General features: G+C 33.6%; 1 long non-coding RNA gene across 1 annotated transcript; it reads left to right on the top strand.

Moving 5' to 3' along the window:
• Window positions 1-3,350: 3,350 nt before the first annotated feature.
• LOC145589664 (uncharacterized) lies at window positions 3,351-4,982 on the top strand. The gene is made up of 2 exons (XR_014101777.1): window positions 3,351-3,454; window positions 4,240-4,982. It is a non-coding gene; the product is annotated as an uncharacterized LOC145589664 (long non-coding RNA).
• Window positions 4,983-7,230: the final 2,248 nt, after the last annotated feature.

The following is a 7,230-nucleotide window of genomic DNA, read 5'->3' as shown; positions in this document are numbered from 1 at the left end:
TGGTTTCTTGAAAAGTGAAAATTAAAGACAAATCTCACAATAATTTATCTTCTTCTTTAATTTTATCCTTCCTATAGTCCTAGGTTTATAGGTTTACTAGTTTTGTGCCCCGTGCGATACCCGGGTTGTTTATTGAATTTTAAGATAAATTTTCAATGTAAATGTCATATTTTAAAATGTATCATTGATACAAAATTATTTAGGAATTAATGTGCTTTTGTGACAATTTAAACTATGTAGTAAGCATGTAATGACTAATAATAATATTGGTTAAAATGTTGGATTAAATACATTAAAAAAAAATAAATAGCTTATTAAGCCTGAAATGTTAGTAATTTTAAAAAATTAGCAAAAAATAAATTAAATAAAAAAAATTGTTCTAACCGAACCCATAACCTTGGGCTAAGGTTGAACATTTCTTGACCCGTAACCTAAAATGACTCTATCCGAAATGACTCGTGACTTGATCCGATTAACAAATCTACACAAAGTAAGTATATTATTTTAATCGATTAGATTATATTATAAATGGATGTTGTACATTTTGAACTACTTACTTTGCTTTAAAAAATATTATGACATAAAAATAAATTTAAATAGTGATTTTTTTTATTTTTTATTTATTTATTTATTTATTTTGAAGAAAACGATAGAGCAATTTTATTAAGCATAATCTAATCCCACCAAAGTTAAGATACTTTGAGGGAAAGAGTCAAGTCGTACATACTCTGAAAAATCACCAGTATCCCATCTAGCAACGAGATGAGCAACGGTGTTACAAGAACGCATAACAGGAGTAATAATACAATTATCAAACCAAGCTCTATCGACACTAATCTCCTCATAAATAACATATAAAGGCGACAATCCCTCAATGCTGGAATTCACCTGCTTTACCACATTCATAGCATCACATTCCACATTTCCACCCATATGTTCTTATAGCCCAACCTTCGTGCAAGTCTCAACGCATACAGCACTGCCATGGCTTCTAAATATTTTGGTTGAGAGCCCCATCCTTTCTTAGTTGCGGCACATATGAGCTTGCCCTCTGCATCACGTCCCACCACAACTAGGCCAGCAGCACCCACACTAAGAACATGGGCGTCTGTGTCAGCTTGACACAGCCGGCAGGGGGACGGTGCCAAGTATCCAGGCTAGTAGCCACGGTCCTTCCAGCAGCTCCTGGGAAGACCTTAGATGCGTATGCATTATAATCTTGCACCAAATTACAGAAACCAGCAGCAAGCATCACGAAATTCGGTCTCTCACTGTCATAAATCAGCAGATTTCTACACCTCCATGCTGCCCACATAAGCACGACCATTGAACACACCACCTTAGAATTATACTTATTAACTAGCCACTCCCAGCGAGAAGCAAAGGAGTCTTCAGGGGCGCCCATTAAATTAGTTTGCAGCTCACTTTTTTCCCAAATTTTCTTAGCCGCTTCACACTCAAACAGAGCATGAATGATAGTCTCATTCAACGCACCACAGACTTGGCACGAGCTATCACTTACAATGTGGCGATAGCGTAATCTATCTTTCACAGCTAGGTTCCCTTTAATAGCAATTCACAAAAAGTGTTGCAACTTTGGTATCTTATTAAAAATTAAAGTCAATTGGATGAATGAATAAGACTGATCCCTAAAATAAGGGGCTAAGATTAAAACAAATTACAATACCTACAATTTTGTTTAAGGCATTAAATAGTCTTCCTTAAGTTGAGAATAATATAAATTACGACACCTAATCTACATTATCCCCAAATTAAGATACCTAATATATGTCATAATTTACATTATCCCCAAATTTGTTAAATGGTAGTGGTACTCTAAGACAAAAACTCAAAACAAGATAGTAATTCTTTTTTTTTTTAACAAAATTTAAAGTAAAACATTGTTCGCAAAAATGATAACTTAAAAAATAATGTTGACACAAAAAAAAAAAAAAAAAAAAAAAACATCATGTCAACCATAATTAAGATATAATTAAAAACATTCTAGTTAATTTATCAAACCAACTTTTCTAGGGTTTGAGGCATGAGAAGTAATATTATTGATTAGCTCATACATACACCCTACTTTATTTTTCTTTTTAAAAATTTACTCACTTTCCTTTTTTAGATGTATTTTTGGATTTACTCATTCTAACATACCATTTTAAGAAATGGCACTCACAACTTGTACTCTTACTAATACGGAGTACTATTTTAAAATTTACTTTCACAATTAACAATTTTCTTTCTCCTAAATATAATTGCAATCTTGATTTCGTGAAAAGGAAAGTGTGCATATAGAAAATAAACGGATGTTACTAATTTCCTAAGCTAGCTTTTTCTACAAAACATGTAATCCGATTTGTTAAGTTTCTCATCAAAGTAGTTAAAAATTTTACAAACTTTTAAAAAAATCAGGTGTACAATAATTATTGTACATTCATTATAAATATAGCCTAAAGTGATCAAAAGTTACCCCTGAAATGAATAAAAGTTACCTCTAATATGCATAAAAGTAACCCAATACAAATAAAAATTATCTACGCTTTATTAATAAAGAATCACATTTTAAATGACTAAACATCAATTATTAGAGACTGAATGTAATTAAATTAAATTTATAAAACTTTTCCTGTTGTCTATTTATATAAAAATTATATTATGTTTAAAGTTATCTAAAAAAAGACAAAAGTTACCCTAAAATTAGCTAATAGTTACCCTTATACTGCTCGATGTACACTAATATTAGTGTAAATCGGGTGTATACAAAAGTTTTCCTAGAAATTTATTCCTCTTTATTTTGGCTTATACGATGTTACTAATGCTATTATGCAAAGTTATGTACTACACCAGAAATTGATTAAGTTGTTCATTTTTTTTGTTGGTTCAATACTTCAATAAATATTAGGACTTTTTTCCGAGAAACTATCTAATAAAACTAAAATTTTGTCAGAAACTACCTAATAAAAAAAAATACTGTAAAAAACTACCTAATAAAAGGTAAAATGGAATAAGATACTACCTTTGACCAAATTTCTACCATTGGCTTAATATTACGACGTTGATCCTCCTTAAAATACCCCCAAAACCACTGGAGGGGTTGGTTTACAAGATGGAAAGGTAACTTTCCAGGTGCTTGGGGGATATTCCGAGTTGGTGAGGGTAGATTAGTGTTTTGGGATGGTGGTTTTTGGGGTTACAGGTGGTGGTTTAGGTGTCGATTCTCTCTCTTGATTTAGTATAAAAAAATTTTGACCCATAGTTGACCTTAAGATACTACCTTTGACCAAATTTCTACCGTTGACTTAATATTACGACGTTCTTTTGGTTCGATTTCACGGTTCGAGTACAAAAATCATTCCTCTCATCTTCTTCTACTCTTTTGCATTTCATTGCTATTTTTCAAAACGAAGAAACCCAAGATTTGGAATTCCAATCGTCAAATTCATCCAAGGTTCGATCTCGATTCTCTTTCTTGATTTAGTATAAAATTTTTTAGGGTTTATTGATTTTGATTTATGGGTGTATATGTTCATATTGATTTTGATTTGTTGGATATTGTATTCGAATTTTTTAGGTTTATTTAGGATTTTAATTGTTCAAAGGGTTTATTTGGAATTTTTTGGGTTTATATGGGATTTTATTTGTTCAAAGGGTTTATTTGGGATTTTTTTGGTTTATTTGTTCAAAGTTGTTGAATGTTTTGGATTTCATTCGTTTCTCTAATTGATTGTCGAATTGCATGGATTTTATTTATTCTATATATTTTCGTTATTTTTGGGTTGAATTTTTCTGAGTGGTTTTATTTGGGTTGAATTATTCGTGTTTTTTTTTTGTTTTATTTGGGTTAAATTTTTCTTTGGGTTGAATTTTTATTTGGTTTTATTTGAGTTGAATTTTTCTGAGTGGTTTTTTTTTTTTGGGTTGAATTTTTCAGAGTGTGTTTTTTGGGTCAAATTTTTCTGGTGGTTTTATTTGGGTATTTTCTAAGTGATTTATTGGGGTTTTTTTGTTGTATATGTTCATACTTTCAACTGCCGTGTTCTAGGTTGATTTTCTGTTTTTTGTTCGAACTTCTGGCGAATTTTGTGGTTGTATATGTTCATACTCATTTATCTTTTCAATAGGGGATGGGTCAAATTACTTAGGACACCTTTCCAATAATTGTTGAAATTAATTTTCCATTTTTGTGGGTTTCTTTGCTCAAAGAAGTCCAACTAATTATAGTCTGATTTTCAGGGTGTGTGTTCAAATCTTTTTCTTGATATGGATAAAAGAAAGTTCAGTGATTGGACCATCCCTATAAAGGATCTGATTCCCAAAAATTATTCATGGGAAGATGATTCAGAGCTGAACACCTCAGACGATGTCCTGTACAACCCGAACTTACCGTGGTTGGGCTTAGAGGAGGCGGATATTCTCTTTAAAGAAGATTCCATGTATATCAATAGTAGCAATGAGGGTGATGGTTCTCACTCTAGTTTAACAAACCCACGAGCATGCATGGGTTGAAAGATATGAAGATTGTAAAACTAAAAACCTGTTCATCTGTAAAGATGTTATAGGGAGACGACTTAGTGATGCTGAAACTGTTTCCCCCTTTAATGTTGATGAATCTCTTTTGGTTGTACCTGAAACTCTTGAGAGTAAATTGTGCAAAATGGAGATAACTTCATCTGTGTTGGGAAGTCGAACAAAGAGGAAGTTAATCTCAGTTCTTCTAAAATGGTCTTTGAATCTGCCAAGAAAAAACAAAAGAATTGTAAAAAGTCCTCTGTTGGTGGTGATGCTCCATTGCGTAGCTAAGTCCTATAACTCCTCCTTTTATGAGTACTTTGTTGGCTTTTGTTGGATTATGTTTAGTGATAAATGGTTGATTGTTGTTGGCTTGTGTTAGATTATGTTTGGTGATATATGGTTGATTGTTGTTGGCTTGTGTTGGATTATGTCAGCTATATTTGTGATGGCTTTTTTTTGGATTATGTTTGGCGAAAAATGGTGGATTATGTTGCCTAGAAACACAATGATATGTGATAAATGGTTGATTGCTGTTGGATTATCTCTGTTGCTACACTTGACATAATCTGTTCATGGTGGTGATTAATTGAGTTTGTGTATGTGTTCCTCAGTGATGGACCAACTATAATAAGATGCCTTAACTTATGACCTCACTTCTATGATGCCTGTAATGACTATAGTGAATTGTTGATTATCTTTATGATTATTGTGTTGCATTGCATTGGGTAAGAGAGTTTATATGTAATCTGAGAGGTGATTTTTTATCTTAACATACCTTTATGATGACAAGTAATATTGTGGGATTTCAAATCTGAAATCTGAACCCTTCTGCCCATTGTGTATGTTAACCAAATCATAAGTGTTCATTTCATTATTTGTTCTTGCATGCAAGATGTGACATGTTGTGTGTGTTAAAAGTGTGGCATCTATGATTATTAATGGTTTCTAAGAGGAAATCCATCTCAAGGATTCGATTCTGAGAGATGGAGTACTAAAGCTGTCAAATGATGATTATGTTAATTATAAGTTGCATACATTTTGTGGTTAATGGAATATGAAGGATCTAATAAAACTTTTCAAACATCATTGCATTTGCATTTCATAAGTCCAAAATACAACCCATTATTGTGATTTACAAAAGACTAACTACTGTTAGTTGCATGCTAAGGATTAGCAATGTACATTTTCTAAACTAGCAAAAGTATGAATTAGTGTCTATCACAATAAAACTACAAAATGTTTACCATAATTGTTTTTAGACACTACCTCTTAAGCTTTTAAAAGGAAAAACTTCAGCCACCCTTTAATTGTCATTTGCAAGGTCAGCTTCCTGTTGATCTTCTCCACTAGGCACACTTAGTAGCCCTTCATTTAGATAGTCCACTGTTTCTTACAGCAGCTGGTGAAGCACTTCAATGACTGTTGGCAGCAACCCCATTCTCTCCAACCTCTTCTTCCAAAGGTGGGGTTTTTATAGTCGTTGCCTCCTTTATCTTTCAGTATTTCCAGCATTACATACTTAAATTGCAACCATGTATGATTGAGTAAAGTAGGATCATATTCATTGTACGCATCAATAACAATTTGCACTAACTCTTTCACATCATTTGGAAACTTCTGATTTTGGAGTGATTGTATAGCTCTGAAAAAACCTAAATCAAGTATGTTAAGGTCCGATGATTGGGCTGGTTGACACATTGAATGGATGTCAAATCCATCTTGACTAGATGCTTCCATCCATTCTATAGGAATTTATAGGTACTATAAGCGGAAAATCATGAATCATATTCATAAAGCACCTAATCCCAAGATCGCATGCATGACACACAAGACACATAATCATACCTTTGAAGCGTGAATTCCACGAAGCTATTTGACAGGCAAATCAGGGAGGGAATAGAGCCCCAAGCGTTGCTCCTCTAGTTAGTCCACGAGCTTCGAACAAGCCGTCCACCAATACTAGATTGGTCGAGTGAAAGGGAAAATCGCGATCACTACCTTTAATGGACTAACTGACCACCACGAACCACCACACTGGCGCCGAGGGAGGAAAGAGTGCCGCGAGAGAGAGAGAGAGATTTGAGGGGCTTGGTCTCGTGTTTGCTAACTCAGGTTTTGATCTTACTGATCAATTGAATTACAATTGCATGCAAACCCTAGGCAACTAGTCTACTTATAATCACATTATAATTAGACTAGGTTAGGAAGCCCAAAACCCTCCAACCATACTCCATATGGCTGGCCACTATATGGGATGAGGCCCATCATGGGCCTCATCCTCTCATGCTCGATCTAGGCCCTTTATGTGACCTTATAGGATCCGTCCAAGTGGGATTTGGCCTATTTTACTAGCCCAAAGATCGTTAGTACCTCTAGCTATGATATAACGACGACCCAAATGTACGAACTTATTTATCTCCATAATTTGATCCATTTATATATCTAGTAATTGCACATGACGAAGACATAATTCCTTCAATCTCCCACTTGTCTGAGACAAGTATGCAATATTCAAATTCCTTAAGTCAATATGTGTTGATTTGATAATATGATTGCATCACATGGCGAGATCATATTAATCTACAAATCTTTTCTTGAAATCTGAGTTAGAATTACAAAACCAAATGATTACTGAGTAATGCATTTGAATGCGACCACGTATTTTCTGAATTCTCCCTCTTCAAGCGGCCATGACACATTCCCTAATGTAAT

Source organism: Chenopodium album, chromosome 17, assembly GCF_948465745.1.
Source record: "Chenopodium album chromosome 17, dcCheAlbu1.1, whole genome shotgun sequence".
NCBI classification, from domain to species: Eukaryota; Viridiplantae; Streptophyta; class Magnoliopsida; order Caryophyllales; family Amaranthaceae; genus Chenopodium; species Chenopodium album.
This window is presented reverse-complemented; position numbering and strand designations above follow the sequence as displayed.